This window comes from Lycium barbarum, chromosome 1 (assembly GCF_019175385.1).
Source record: "Lycium barbarum isolate Lr01 chromosome 1, ASM1917538v2, whole genome shotgun sequence".
Lineage (NCBI taxonomy): Eukaryota > Viridiplantae > Streptophyta > Magnoliopsida > Solanales > Solanaceae > Lycium > Lycium barbarum.
This window is the reverse complement of record NC_083337.1, coordinates 96,398,022-96,414,577: the sequence shown is the minus strand read 5'-3', so window position 1 is coordinate 96,414,577 and position 16,556 is coordinate 96,398,022. Positions and strand designations below refer to the sequence as shown.

At 37.5% G+C, this 16,556-nt stretch overlaps 1 long non-coding RNA gene across 1 annotated transcript in view; it reads right to left on the bottom strand.

The window, feature by feature from the left end:
• The window catches only part of LOC132641902 (uncharacterized), a 29,714-nt gene extending 13,796 nt beyond the window's left edge, over positions 1–15,918 (bottom strand). The window contains exons 1-4 of the long non-coding RNA XR_009583020.1: positions 15,704–15,918; positions 1,555–1,655; positions 1,153–1,205; positions 420–478 (exon numbers count right to left, since the gene is read on the bottom strand). This is a non-coding gene — a long non-coding RNA (uncharacterized LOC132641902). The remainder of the gene's footprint in view (positions 1–419; positions 479–1,152; positions 1,206–1,554; positions 1,656–15,703) is intronic.
• Between the last annotated feature and the right edge of the window lie 638 nt (positions 15,919–16,556).

The following is a 16,556-nucleotide window of genomic DNA, read 5'->3' as shown; positions in this document are numbered from 1 at the left end:
CTGGCACCCGAAGACAAACTATGCCCGGGCGAACCACTCTAAATCTGAAACTCTGGAGAGTGAACCCAACTTAACTGCTAATGTCTAGTCTGGAGATATATAAAAATACTGACCATCTCGTCTAAACTGAGCGGACACCCAAAATATATATATATATATATATATATATATATATATATATATATATATATATATATATATATATATATAACTGAGCCAGCCGAGGAGGCTGCTTTAATCGTAACAAATCAACAGCATCCAATAGACATTTACAAGCCGACAAGGCCATCACACTGACTTACTGTTTACAGGACTCATCTACAAGCCTCTAGAGGGATGTGTGACTGTACCATACAATTTGGAATCAAAGAGGAAAGACTCAAAAGGACGTGTCAACTTCGAACAGAAAGGGAGCTCACCAATCAGCTGATGTCAGATCCTGTCTACTGGGGAGGCCTATCAATCTGTCGATCTGTACCTGCAGGCATGAATGCAGCGCCCTCGAAAAAAGGGACGTCAGTACGAAATAATGTACCGAGTATGTAAGGCAACGATAACTGAAACGGAACTGAAACAATACAATCAGAAGGCCAAAGAATGCCCTGAATACCTCTCCAAACCTGTCTCATAAGAAATGCAATATATATATATATATATATATATATATATATATATATATATATATATATATATATATAGCGACCAGGTAACTGTAAAATCTCACAGGCCAAGTAGCCAGGCAATATGTCTCACTGACCCGTCGGCCAAGCAATCTGTCTCACTGACCTGTCGGCCAGGTAATCTATCTCACTAACCCGTAGGCCAGGCATATCTATCTCACTGACCCGTAGACTAGGAAAAATAAAAATGTCTCACTGACCAAGTGGCTAGGCTAAAAAAAATATATATGTATATCATGCAGTATATCATGCATATGCTGAAAACACTAATATTGTAACATGTCTCTTCTATCTCTCTATAACCCAAGGACTTAGGGAGGGAATATGGACCCTCAGAAAGAATAACATAACACTCAGAAACTATGCCACAATATGACAAGATCTACATTGACAAATCTCGGGGCATAAGGTTTATCACGCTCTTGCCATACATGGAAACATGCCAAGAAAAGAAGGAACAGCCTTAACATACCTGATTGATCTTCTACTACTCAACTTAATGCTTATTCTTCCGAGCTCGTAAATCTACATTCAAAAGAATTTATACTACCGTTAGACTTATCGTCATATGCCTATCTCAAGTCATTAAATCAAACTCCTTTAGAATCCGCCAAAATTCAGGCAGCATCTCCCCTGTTTATATCCCTAGCCCAAAATCATAATTTCATCAACCAACACCACAACAACAACAACAACAACAACAACAACAACAACAACAACAACACCAATAACATCATCCTCAATACCAAAATACTCCATAAAACATCACACACGATGTTTATCCAATTTTTCAACCAACAAATTCGTTATATAACTATTTAATAACTTTATCTCTGTAATTAAACCTAAATCAATACCAATAAAGGAAGATTACCTTACTCCGCTAAAACCGTGATATCTTCAATATTCACCTTGAATTCCAGCCAAGATTCACCGCAATACAGTATTATAATCGCAACTATACGCCGTCGGAACCTGAATCCGGAGATTAAACTTGATTAGCATTAAAATTTGAGGTTTGGAACTTGGGAGAAATTTCCAGAAAGTTAGAGAGGTTTTGGGGGTGTTTTGGATCAGAAATGAGGGGGTGAGCCCCCTTTTATAACGTTCTAGATTCGGCCCAAATCGACCTAAATATTACTCAGCGCGTTCGCGCCACCTTGGGGCGTGTTCACGCTGAGTTGTCCCCTGGCTCCTCTGCACGTTCGCGCAGAGTTAATCTCTACTCGGGCAGCCTGTCTTAGAATAATCATAACATTTGATCTCGATTTCTGTTTGATGCACGGTTTGTTGCGTTAGAAACTAGACTTCCTGAACTTCACTTTAGGCTTTTGCTTTGCTCCAAAACTCTTCATAGACTAAAAGATATCTTTTCTCCAAGTTGGGCCAAAATTGCGCCTCATAATCATAAGTTAAGCACATATAACCTCATACCTCTTTGGAGGTAACTCCAATGTCCACGATTGAACAACTAACACCTAGCGAATCTCAATGTACAAAACCTGCGAGGTGTAACAAAACGCCTGGCGGATTGTTGCAAGCTATGGAAATTCTAACTTGGAAATGGGAAGTGATTAATATGGACTTCATCGCAGGCTTACCTCATTCTAAGCATAAATATGATTCTATGTGGGTAATTATGGATAGACTTACGAAGTTAGCTCATTTCCTACCAGTACAAACTACATACGCAACTGAAGATTATGCAAAGCTTTACGTCAAAGAGATAGTGCGACTCCATGGTGTCCCAATATCTATTATTTCCGATAAAGGCACACAATTTACAGCCAATTTTTGGAAGTCTTTTCAAGAAGGTTTGGGGACTCAGGTGAGTCTTAGTACGACATTTCATCCACAGGCTAATGGGCAAGCTGAACGTACCATCCATATTCTTGAGGATATGCTACGGGCATGTATGTTGGATTTTGGAGGTAGTTGGGATGATCACTTACCGCTTATTGAGTTTCTTATAACAATAGTTATCATTCTAGCATCCAAATGGCCCCGTATGAGGCTTTATATGAGCGCAAATGCAGATCGCCAATTGGGTGGTTCGAAGTGGGAGAAACTAAACTAATAGGGCCAAACTTGATCCAGTAAGCCATAGAAAAGGTCAAGCTTATACAAGATTTATTATTGACATCCCAGAGTCGTCAGAAGTTCTATGCAGATAACCGTCGACGAGACTTAGAGTTCCAAGTAAAGGACTGGGTATTCTTGAAAGTGTCACCAATAAAGGGCGTCATGAGATTTGGCGAAAAAGGCAAGCTTAGTCCTCGGTATATTGGGCCTTATGAGATTGTACGCAAGGTAGACCAAGTGGCTTATGAGTTGGACCTCCCTTCGGATTTGGAGTCAGTCCATCCGGTTTTTCATATATCGATGCTTCGTAAGTGCATTAGAGATCCTTCCAGAATTGTACCGGTAGATGATGTCCAACTCATCGAGTGATTGTCTTATGAAGAAGTTCCCATTGCCATGATAGATAGACAAGTTTGGAGACTTAGAACCAAAGATGTAGCTTCAGTCAAAGTCTTATGAAGAAACACTAATAGAGAGGAAATGACTTGGGAAGCTGAGGAAGATATAAAGTTCAGGTACCCACATTTATTTCCACCCCCAGAGGAGACTTAGGCAGGTACGTCATTGTCCTCAGGTATGTAATGCTTTCTTTTCATGATTTCTTGGTCGTGTGTGGCCATTGTTGTTGTTGTTGTAGCCTTGTGAGGCGATATATTTTGGGTTGCTGTGACAAGATGGTAGTGGCATATTACAGGGGAAACTCTGGCAAAATTTCTGCAGAATCCCTAAGAATTTAACATTCGAGGACGAATGTTCCTAAGGGGGGAGGAATGTTACGCCTCGGAATTTCAAGTTGTTTGCATTATGAGTAGACTAACGTAAGACTAGAGTGGACATGAATTCCTTGTGAGTTTAAGGAGAGTAATTGATAACTTTAAGCGCATACCATAACATTTTGAAGTCATATGAGTCGGTGGAATTAAGTTTGTCGAAGGAAGTAGAATGTGAGTCATGTTTGGGAAGATTTCGCAACGATTGAGTTATAATTTGTTTAGTAATGACTTGAGGTAGAGATATAGGGAACCTTAGATGGTTAATGAAGTGTTACACAAGTGCCAAGAAGGTTCTATAAGGATTAGAGGTCAAACGAATCGAAACGAGCAACTTATCGGGAAAGGAAAATTTGATGGACCGTAGGACATTTGATGGCCTGTCAAATAGTGGAGCTCCACCGTGAAATAGTCACAGTGAGCCATGTTTGGCTAGGCAGTTTGACGGAGCATTTTGACGAACCGTAGGAATTTTGACGGTCCGTCAAAGTGAGCATAGAATTGCCCGACGGGATTTTAAGTTACGCTTTATATATTGCTTTCATATCATTTGGACTCATTATTTCCCCAAATCAGATTTTTGAGCTCTCCAAAAACCTCTCTACAAGTCCATAAACTAATCCAAGCCAAAATCCAAGAAAATCTAAGAAAATCAAGAGATTCAAGTGCTAAGAGGCTTGCTAGGGTTTGTGAAACTCAAGAATTCCTATGGTGTTGATGTTAGAGACTTCACTTTAGTGGAGAGAGTTGATCCAAGACTTGTTATTGAGTGATTAAGGTAAGTTTTTACATCTCTTGCGTGCGGTTAAGGTTGTTTGATGTACCATTTGGTTGAAGGAAGAAAAAGCGAAAATAGAGTTCAAGTGTGAACTTGAGGATATTATGAGCTATAGGTTAACTTGAATTGTAATTCTTGGCATGTTATGAGTATAATCTTGTTGTGGGTGATACTAATGATGTTGAGGAAGTATTGTACATAAGTATATATGGTGTTGTGTTGAAGCTATTGTAATGAGTGATCTTGAAAACGAGTTTTGGGGATTGAATGATGCTTAACTTGATGAAGTATCTTGATTATGGTATTGTTGATAACGTCGTTGTTGTTTGGGAGATGTTTTAGAATTTGATAGAAGTAGATGAATTAGGAGAAATTCTGCCCGATTTTCGCTAGCTTACGAATTATATTAGCTTGGACTTGAGAGTATCTTTGAGACCTAACCTTGCTATGAACCCTCTTAAATGTAGATCATTCGGGCTTCGGAGGAGAACGTTAAGTAGCTAAGAAGACATAAAGGTATGTAAGGCTAACCCTTCCTTCTTAAGGCATGATCCCATTGTTGTATACCCATATGTGAAATCCATAATGTCTTCCATGACGCCTCCATTACTAGAAGTGCTAAAGTTCCTAAGTCTTGATACTCTCATGACATTGTTGATTTCATCCTACGATAGTTGACCCTATAAGGATAGATATAGTGATGATTATGTTGATAATACTTATGTACTCCAATGTATATATATAAGTATGGCCATTTGGTTATACCGAGCTTATGTGATCGGGTATGATATTTATTGTGCGCACACCACTACAGTTGGGTACATATAAGACCGAGCCTTGTTATGGCCAGGTATGTATAACACTGAGCCTTTTCATGGCCGGGTATGTATGACACCGAACCTACATGGTCGGGTATAATACTACTCTATGTATATGTGTCTACATGGAAGGTTTTCATTAGAAAAAGGGTAAGTAAGTGTGATGAACGTCTCAAGAGGTATAAATGGTTCTTCTACCCCATGTTATCCTTTATGCTTTCATAATGTTATTACTTGTGCCTTACATACCCAGTACATTATTCGTACTGATGTCCTTTTGTTTGTGGACACTGCGCCTTGCCCGCAGGTGGACAGGGAGACAGACTTGACCCTTAGGCTGTTTATTCAGAGACTACTTAGAGGAGCTCCATTTGATTCGGAGTTGCAGCTATTGGTACTATTCTTTTGTGTACATATATGGGCATGGCGGGGCCCTGTCCCGTCTTTGTGATGTTACATACTCTTTCTAGAGGCTCGTAGACAATTGTGTATAGCTAGATGTCTCTTAGCCTTGTCGGCTCATATGTTCGTTTTGGTATATCATTTTGTTAGCCTTGTCGGCTTGTGTATATGTATATGGGCATGGTTGATGATGTTGACATAAAAGTGCCTTAGCCCTATGAAAATTGTATTATTGATACATAGGATTTCCAGTTAGCCATGTGGCTCACCAAGATATGATTGTGAAAGTATGATGAGAGGTGTCTGGTGGATTAGCTTCGGGTGCCCGTCATGGCCCTCCGATTGGGTCGTGACATAAAGTTGCATGGTATTCCTAAAATCATAGTGAGTGATAGGGACTCTAAGTTCCTTAGCCACTTTTGGAAGGAATTGTGGGGACGACTTGGGACAAAATTGTTGTTTTATACCTCTTGTCACCCACAAACCGATGGCCAAACCGAGGTTATGAATAGGACATTGGGTTCTATGCTTAGGGCCATGGTTAAGGGAAAACTAGCATCTTGGGAAGATTAATTGCCTTTAGTTGAATTTTCATACAATAAAGTCATTCATAGTACTACTGGCATGTTCGCATTTGAGGTTATTTATGCCGCTCTAGATCTAATCCCTTTGTCTCAAGATGTTGTTTTGAGTTTAGATGAAAACAAAAGGGCCGAGGCCATGAAGAAGTTGCATGAGAAGGTGAGAATTCACCTTGAGAAGAAGAAGCAAGAGACGGCCAAAAGAGGAAATAAAGGTCGCAAAAGAGTTGTACTTGAACCGGGTGATTGGGTTTGGGTACATTTTCGCAAAGAAAGGTTTCCCAACAAAAGAAAGACCAAGTTGATGCCTAGAGGAGATGGTCCATTTGATGTACTTGAGCGACTCAATGACAATCCATAGAAGATTGATCTTCCTCCGGAATATCAAGTCCATAACACCTTCAATGTGTGTGATCTCTCACCTAAGGATATGGATGTGGTGATCCCTTAAATTTGAGGACGAATTCTTTTCAAGAAAGGGAGAATGATACAACCCAAGTTGCATCAAGACCTTTCACAGGGAGCCAGGCTCGTGAGCTTCAAGCATTGCAAGGGTTTCCAATTGTTGATGATTGTATGAGAGGATGGATTGGAGAAAAGTGATAAAGATGGCTATGCAAGCAAAGAGGCTACTACTTAAAATGCAAGCATTTTCAAGTTTCATTTCAAATGAAGACCAACCAAACAAGGCCCTTACTTCATTAAGGGTATAATTGTAATAGCGAGTTGTCTTCCTTATTTGCCTAGTATAAGTAGTAGGCTAAATATTTCATTACTTAGACTTTTTATGATTATTGACATTGAATACACTTTGAGTGTTGAGAGCTTGCTTAAGCATTTGATTGAGAACTTGTTGAGAGGATTGGTTGCTTAGGATTAAAAGTCCCTTGAGGTCATCCTAAGAGATTAGGTGCTTAGTTGTATGCAATTAAGAAGTCCCAGCTAGTTTGGAGCTTTGGTCTCTTAATTGTGTATTCTTTTGTGTCAATCTATCTATTCATTTTCTTTTCCTTTGTTATTTTCTTGTCTTTTCGATTCCGCTATTGTATCACAATATTTCTTTTTGCCTTATAACTTTCTCATGTTTATGCCCCATTATCACAATGAGAGAATTGAGTATGTCTTCCGAATAATTGTCACACTAACAAAAAATAAAGTAAGATATTCTTGTGTTAGAACTAGGGCTGTCAAAATGAGCCCAATGTTTTTGGATTGGGCTCGAGATAATTTAAAATTGGGCCAAATTTAAACTCGTTCAGGCTTGACCCATTTTAAAATTGTTATATCCCGTGTTCTCGTACGTTTGGAAAATTGGAAATAACTTTTACTTGTAAGAAATAAGGTCATAGTTGATTTTATTTAATACAAGAGTTGTTTATGAAAGAATATTAATGTGGAAGTGTTGAAGAAGGCCAAGGACAAAATTGGAAATTTGGAAATTAGTTTTGGGAATTACAAGATGAGATTCATAAGTCATTGGGCTCAAAAAATGGATGAAAAATTTAGGCCCAATCTTAAGGGGGTGGCCGGCCAACATTAGGCCCAAGTCCACCAAAATAATGGATATTTTCCATGTGCCAATTAATTATAAAGGGATCATTTATCCCTTAGAAGCTTCATGAAACTAACAAGGAGAAAAACAAGAACAACAAGAGCTTAAGAAATAAGGCCATTCGGCCATAAGCTCCAAAATTCCACCCCTCAAAATCTTGATCCAAAAATTATTATCTTGTGGTTTCCTACTAAATTAAGTGTCCTTTACAACTTGGTGTAGTTGGTTTGGAAGAAAGAGGACTTGTTTCTTCAAGTTGACAACTTATTCAAGTGAAGAAGATTGGAGAAAAAGGTAAGAATCAATTCCTTTTTATTATGTTATGAAGGTTTGTTTGTGTTGTAGTATGTAGAAATGAGTAGAAAGTATGGAAATATGGAAGTTTGCAAAGTGGGTATGTAAGTTGGCATGTGGCCGTGTGTGTATATATGTTGTATACCTATGGTGAGTTGAATTTATGTTGTATTCTAGTTGTGAGTAGGGTGGAATTCATATTGAGAATGAAAGTTGAATGAATTTGGTTGAAGTTGGAAATATAGGTATTGGCCGTGTGGTATATAGAAATTGGAATGGGAATGAATTAATTTTGTTTAATATGTTAGTTGTGTGTTGTGATCCTTGCAATGTAAATGAAGGTAAAATGATGTAAGTTTGCATTGAAATGGAATGTAGAAGCTTATGTCGTTTTAGTATGATTTTATGACATTATGGAAATGAAGTTATTAAGGTGCAAATTATGATGATTGTTGATGAACTCGGAAGACGGAAACATGTTATAAATAAGTATGCTAAAGATTAGAAGCGTTGGATGAATTATGGCTTGGGTAGAAAGTTTGTATATTTTGTATATCTTGTGAATATTTTGTGGAAATGATATGAAATGCTTCCGAATTGTGTTGTAATGATTTTGATTAGTGATGAATACGAGAATGTTGATATTGATTTGAAAATACGAAGTTGGAATGAAGGTTATGACATTATGTTGGAAAGATGACTAGTTAGGTTATATTGTGTTTTATAGTGATTGTTGTTGTTGTTGATGTTGTTGTTGGGTTGTTGTTGATTGTTTTGGCAGAGTTGAATTCTCGGGGACGCTATATGTATAGGGGAGATGCTGCCCAAATTTTTGTAGAAAAGTGTTGATTTAAGATTTAAATTCTAAAGTCTTATGGTTAACATTTGGTAAATGTGACCAATTGTAGATTTTGGACGAAACGGGAATTGAATTTGAAAAGGCGTAAAGAGCGTATAAGGTATGTAAAGCTACCCCTATTCTTCTTTTGGCATGTCCTAGGTGTACTAGGATCGGATTTGAGCCTCGGAAAGGATTCCGTTCATAGAAATCCGCGTTTGAAAATGTCCCTTTTTCTTTCAATAGTATTGAATTCTATAAGTATGTTCTGTTGAAAGGATTATGCAAACTTTCACAAATTGCCGAGAAAGTTATGGAACGTCCCTAGGACCTCTATAGGTGACTCTATAAGCTTAATATACGTAATTCGAGCCCACCGCTTCGGTTGTCCCGAGGTGGGCCCACCATTCCCGATTCCACCTTTATTGTAATTTGTAACTTGATTTCAAGCGATTTTAAAGGAAACGCCTTAACTACTCTTCTAACTACTAATGATACTTATTCTAAATACTTTATTGAGCCTCTGTAAAGGTATGAAATTTTGTGTTGCCATTAGTCTCCCACTATTCCCGCTTTGCCTTTTATTGTACTATTGCCTTATTTTCGAACAATATAAAATGAAACGTTTTAACTATCCTCCTAACTACTAAAGGAAAATTGTTTTAATGATTCCCTTGAGTCTTGTAAACTATTTTGGAATATGAAAACGATCCAAGAAGGATTATTTTTCTGTAACTCATTATGACATCCGACATACGCTTACTATGATTCTGTCCGATTACATCATTACGGTTTGTCACTCGATATGCCTCATTGAGTCTCTGGAAATATATGGTATTTTTATTGCATTTAGTTTCTCACTACTCCGTTCGTGGATGCCTCAATGTTTCCCCCACTGAGCCCGGGCCAGGATATGTTGTCAAGCGTATTCCACTGCATTGTTCGCCGTGCCTCGATGTGAGGGGGCAGGTATACATGTACATGGGTTGTGGAGTATGTTGTGCCATGTACACATATTCTGATATGATATGATATGATACGATCTGATATGGCCATTTGATATGGTATGTTATGTTACGGGGTTATTCCCCTTTTCTGATCCTTATGTGTTGTGGCACCAGTGTCGGGGGGTGACCACGTTCTGTCTGCCGAGTCCCTTGGCAGGGGCCGGATATGATATGGCCTATGTTTCTGTACACACTCTTTATTTTTTGAAAATATGCATTTGATACTCTGGATATCACACTCACTTTTCTGTACGTTCTGTTCCGGTTATGATTTTGTTCCGTAATGGGACCAGGTATGACATACGTTTTATGCAAGTACTACTTATGCTTTATGATCAGCGTTTTGCTAATCTGGATATTCCGTTCATTTTCTGTATCTTCTGCTTCGATTATGACTTTGTTTACTACGTTCCGTGCTTTACATACTCAGTACATATTTCGTACTGACCCCCTTTCTTCGGTGGCTGCGTTTTCATGCCGCGCAGGTACTGACGACAGATTTGCTGACCGCCTGCCTAGGACATCTATTCTGCTATTCTGGAGCGCTCTTTTGTCCAGAGCCTATACCTTGGTACAGTCTGCTACTGTTGTATATATGTATGCTATTCAGGGGTATGACGGGGCCCTGTCTCGTCTTATGATTCTGTCACGTTCTGTAGAGGTCTGTAGACATACTTGTGTGGGTTCTGTATATGATTTGGGTTGGTATGATCTGTGACAGCCTGATCGGCTTCCTTGTGCTTTATCCGTTCATCTGTGATAATTAATAACGACAATTGACTTTTACATTTAAATATTCTGCTTATATGCGGGTTTGGGTTATTGGGTACGTTCGGGTGTCCAGCACGGACACTAGTCGCGGCCTACGGGGTTGGGTCGTGACAAAAGTGATCTTCATCTCAGCCCAATTCAATCTCTCACTTCAACCGTTCTTTTAAACTTCCATCGCTACTTTTACCCAAGCATGTTTCATCGACACTTGGCGACTCAAGCCTCAATATTCAGCCGAAGTTGTTGTTCTTAGGTGTGTCATGTTTTCTTCTTCTTCTTCTGTGTTCCCATTTATTCAATGTTTCAAGTACAAAAATAAGGAATTACCTTCTAAAATTAGTAAGTTTTTTTAGGGTTCTTTTCTAAAAAAGGGTTTCATTATTAGGTTTACTTTATTTCTTTAGCAAAGATGGCTTTTTTGCACTTGGAAAATAGAATTATCTGGTTTACTTTCTTTATTTGAGTTTCTTGGATTAAAATTTCAGTTTCCCTTTGCTTAGAAGAGAAGTTGAATTGTGGGTTTTCTGATATTAGATGAGATGATGAATTAGACTGCTATATCTAAAATTTTCAATAACTTTGTGAATATTATTGACCAATTATATTTGTCATCACATTTCTCTTTTTCCTTGAAGATCTTCTTCATGGTGTGCTTATATATTGTAGATTTTTTTTTTTCAAAAAGAAAGAATCATAATTACAATTTCACCATGTCAATAATTACAATTGCAGTAACTATATAAAAAGCGGGTCAAAACGGGCGGGTCATGACCCAACCCGATTTTAAGCTGATTTTTCCCATTTGAGCCCAAAGTAAATTTGGGTGGGTCATTGTTATATCCCGTATTTTGCACATTCGGATATTTTAAGGTAATTGCGACAAGTTAAGGACAAGGCTATATTTTGATCTTGTTTAATACATAAGTTGTTTATGAAAAATTTTGATGTGGAAATATTAAGAATGGCTAGAGGTAAAAGGGGAAATTCGCAAGATGACTCATAGAAATATGGAGGAAGGCTAAGGGCAAATTTGAAATTTGGAAAATAAATTTTCATGAATTGCAAAACAAAAAAAAAGGAGAATGGGCTTGAATAAAAGGGGCCAAGTGGCCGGCCAAATGAAGTGGGCCAAGGCTCACATGGGAGCCCAACATTAATAGATAAAAGATGATAATTAGAGCACATTTCTTATCTTCTCCATTTAGAATTTTCAAGAAACTTGAAGAAGACAAACACAAGGGGCCATTCGGCCATAGTGGAAAAAAATTGAAGCCTTCAATTTTGATCCAAAAAAATATTTTCTTATAGTATTCCCACTAATTTGAAGGTCCTCTTTAACGTGGTATAATTGTTGGAGCAAGTAGACCCCTCTTTGTTGCAAGTTCATAATCATAGCCAAGTGAGAAGTTAAGGGAAAAAGGTAAGAATTAATCTTCTTTTATATGTTATGGATGGTTGTGTATGTTGTAGTATGTAGAAATGGGTGAAATTCATGAAAATATGGATGTATGTTGTGGCCGTATATATGTGTGTTGTGTAGGAATAATGACTCAATTATTTTATCTAGTGTTTTGGGTTGTTGTTGTTGTGGATTCTATGTTGATAATGAAAGTTTGATGATTCTAGTTGAAGTTGTAAGTGTTGGAGAGTGGTATTAGAAGCTAATGTGATGTTAAAAACCATTTCTTGTGTTTATGAAAAATAATGTTGTTAGTGTGTAAATTGTTGGTGTAGTTCATGAACTTGAAAGAAGGAAATGTGTTATTCTTGTTCTTGTTGCATTTGGAAGGTTTCGGGTGGAATGGAGTATTAGTTAGATTGTTTGAATATTATGCAGATTGCTTGAAGTGTTCTTGAATATTGTTTGAATGGTTTCGGATTAGTACTTGAATATGTGGGCAATTATGAATTGAACATAAATGAAACGCTGTCGAAGTTTGTAGAAAGAAGTTGCTAATGTTAGTATGCGTTTTGAATTGATTGTGGATATTGTTAGAATAACCGTTGGTATTGTTGTTGATAATTTGGCCGAGTTAAATTCTCGGATTTGTTGTTGATGATTTGGCCGAGTTGGATTCTCGGGGATAGTTGTATTTACAGGGGAGATGCTGCCGAAATTTCTGCAAGTAAAGTGTTGGTTGAAGATTGAACTTCTAAGTATCTATAGCTAATGTTTGGTATACACTAATATTATTGTAGATCTTGCGAAGCCAAAGACTTAAGTTCGGATTAGCGTAGGAAGCGGGCAAGGTATGTAAGGCTTACCCTTTCTTTCTTTTGGCATGATCTTTGTGAAACGAACAGACAATGTATATGGATGATTTCAAAGAAATTCCTATTCTTAGAGCCACTAGGATGGCTAATATTCTTGACTTCCATAAGCTGTTTCATATGGTTTTGATGCGTATCTATGATGTCCGAAGTTCTGTTTGATATGTTTCCGAATGGCATTCGAGAGACAATTGATATGACTAATGTCTTGATTTTCAAATGATAGTACGTTTGATTATTCCATGGAGTCTTTGATATATTTTGATACGTACATATGGTTCCAAAAGCTCTATTTGATTTGATCCATAACGATATTCGGAAGGTGCCTAACATGATTGTTGCTTTGATTTTCTAAAAATGGCTTCTGAAACGTTCGTAGAAGGTTCTGTACTAAAACGTCCATAACTTTTTCATACTAACTCGGATTGACCCGAAACGTGTTTGTGATCCTTAAGTGTCGATTTGCGCACTTATCTATCGAGTCTTGATTTATATGCATATAGTTTCTCACTACTCTGTTCGTGCACGCCTCAATGTGTCTTTCACCGAGTCCCGGGCCGGGTATGTTATCGTGCGCACTTCACTGCATTGTTCACCGAGTCCCTCATTAGAGGGTCGAGTACGGTATATGTATATGATGACATGATGATATGTTACGGCGGCCAGGAGGGCATATGATGATTTGATTCACCGAGTCCCTCATTAGAGGGCCGGGTACGGTATGTATATATGTATATGCATGATGATATGATAGCATGCTGATATGATGACATGACTTTATTCACCGAGTCCCTCACTAGAGGGCCGGGTACGGTATATATATGATATATGATGTTGACATGCATGACTCTATTCACTGAGTCCCTCACTAGAGGGCCGGGTACGGTATACGTATACATATGTTCATGATGACGTGATGACATGATTTTATTCACCGAGTCCCATAATGGGCCGGGTACGCTATGTGGTATTGGTATGTTTGATTCTGTCCCGTACTGTACATGTACAGCGGTTTCTTTATTATCATACTTGACTCCTGGAATCTCTACTTCAGTTATGATCTTTTCAGTTGCATTTCATGCCTTACATACTCAGTACATATTCCGTACTGACCCCCTCTTCTTCGGGGGCTGCGTTTCATGCCCGCAGGTACAGACGTTCACGTGAGTGACCCGACAGCTTAGGCCATCTATTCTGCTGCTTTGGAGTGCTCCCTTGTTCTGGAGCCTGCATTTTGGTACAGACTCTTCCGTTGTATATATGTATGTATATATTCAGGGGTACGACGGAGCCCTGTCCCGTCATATGATTCTGTTGTCTTTGTTAGAGGCCTGTAGACATGTATGTGGGTCATGGGTTGCTATGGTTCAGTTATGTCTATGTGGCTTGCGTCTAAGCGGTCCCATTTGCTATGACAGCCTTAACGGCTTGTATGTATGTATACGTATGTATATGTTTTGGGCGATATGTTTTACGACAGCCTTGCTGGCTTCTGTGTGATACATTTGATATATGTGACCGCTTAAGACGACCTCTGCTCTTCGTATCTGTATAAATCAATATATGTTGAATATGGATAAGTCATTGGTATGCCGATTTGGTAAGTGAGTGTGTATGAGTGTCCAACTCGGGCACTAGTCATGGCCCACGGGGCTGGGTCGTGACAGTCATGACCCAATCCGGTTTTTAGTTCAGCCCATTTTAACATCTTCAATTTCAGCTCAACCCGCCCATTTGACACCCCTACTTAGAACACAAAGTGTCTAACTGTTTCCTTTTGTTTAATTATAGAATGATAAAAACTAATATTATCTTTTCTTTATCACAATATGATTCATAATGCCTTACGGAAGAAGAATTAAAGAACTCGAGCATTACAGGAGACTTAACCATGTTCTAATGCCAATAAATCATTCCGAAAATTTGATAAATTTTAATAAGCATCATCATGGTATCTTCTGGTTTTTGATTTACCAAGTCTTAAAAAATGAGCCCTTACCCGAGGTCTGTAGAAGAACAAATTTATTCACAGTCACTATTGGACATCGATATTTTTATATTCTCTTTTTGAAAATTCAATGAGTAAAAAGATACTCATATGGAGAAAGACTTAGGAAGTCATATCACTTCTAATTCATTCTCTATTATTTGAAACATAATAGTAGACCAATTTAGATTTTAATCTACTGTTAAGAAAAACTATTTCTTAGTTAAGAAAAACTATTTCTTAGGAACCTAAGCCCATGACATTCATTTCATGAAGAAGCATCCAAGTGCTAAATTAACAAAAAAATAGGAAGAACAAAAAATGTGGTCAACGTGGGCCTTTTATGCCTCCGATGCTTTCTGATCAGCATTTGATCCTCTATAGGTTTTGCCACAAACTTAAGTTTTTTATTGATCGACTGATTTCTCAACATCTAGAAGTCAGACCAAGTCCATCTCCTAATTCCAAAGAGAAAAAAAAAATTCCTTTTGAAGAAAAGGAACGTGGGACCTTAAGTCCTTGAATCTTTTCTCTTTTAATTTCTATATCTAAAGCCAAGGAAATAGTTCTATCCTTAACCATGATACAACCGGAGCCTTCACAACTCGCAAGGATGCGAAAGAAATAATCTGCTTGCTACTCTCATAATTATGGGATACTGGTGTTTCTAGAACAATTCATATTAATTGATACGGCATTCTTCACAGATCAGGAAACAAATAAAACCTGGCTATAATGCCAATGAAGGAAAATTAATCCAACGTAGAATACATAGTTCTCCCAAGATCCATATATTTGTTTCACTAGTCGATAATATAATCACATGTATAAAACATGAACTATACTATAAAGTTCACAGTCTAAAGTCGTACCTGAGTTATAGAATTAATTGATCCAACGAGCAACGATTCTACGAAGGTTCTTCACCAAAGAAGAGAGAGTTTTCCTTTGTCAAAGTTGGAAAGAGAAAAGCGTAAGGAGGAGAAGAAATCTGCAGAATTAAGTAAGGTTTCTTCTAATAAAAATCTATTTAAAAGTATTTTTTTAAGTGACACAACTATTCATAAACTTTTTCAACAGTTGTGAATCTTCTCTTTTATTTTCTATTAATATTCTAATAAATACATAGTCATATATATATTAAGACATGGATCCAAGTTGACCATATGGCTGATCCGAATTCAATTTTCCAACATAAAGGCTTGTGTGTTTCGCAAGCAAATGATGAGCTGCACTAATCAAGAATCATTCCACTAATCACCAACCCAATACGCAATTAATCCTGTTTATAAGGTTGGTGGCAATCGTATTTGTACCTAATCATTATTTTAATTTTTAACCGTGCGATATCAATTTCAATAAAAAATAATTATTAGGGGGTGTTACAGGGATCTTATCCACTACTTTTTTTCTTAGGCCCATTGACCCCATCATTGCACAAACCAATGAAGAAAAAGGATAATTGCACTTTTAGTTCCGGAGTTATTTTGATTTTACTTCTTATAGGAGGAGTAGTTAATTTAGCATAATTAATTAATTAAATTATGTGTTTCTTTTGTCTCAATTTATGTGACACTTTTTATGTTTTGAGATTTAAATTATTGATTTTTTGATCAATATTTTAAAATATATCTTTATCTTATTGATATGAGAAAAATTACAACTTGGAGTACTTATCATATAGTTTTTTAATAACTAAATTTTAATTTTTAAATATTAAGCTAA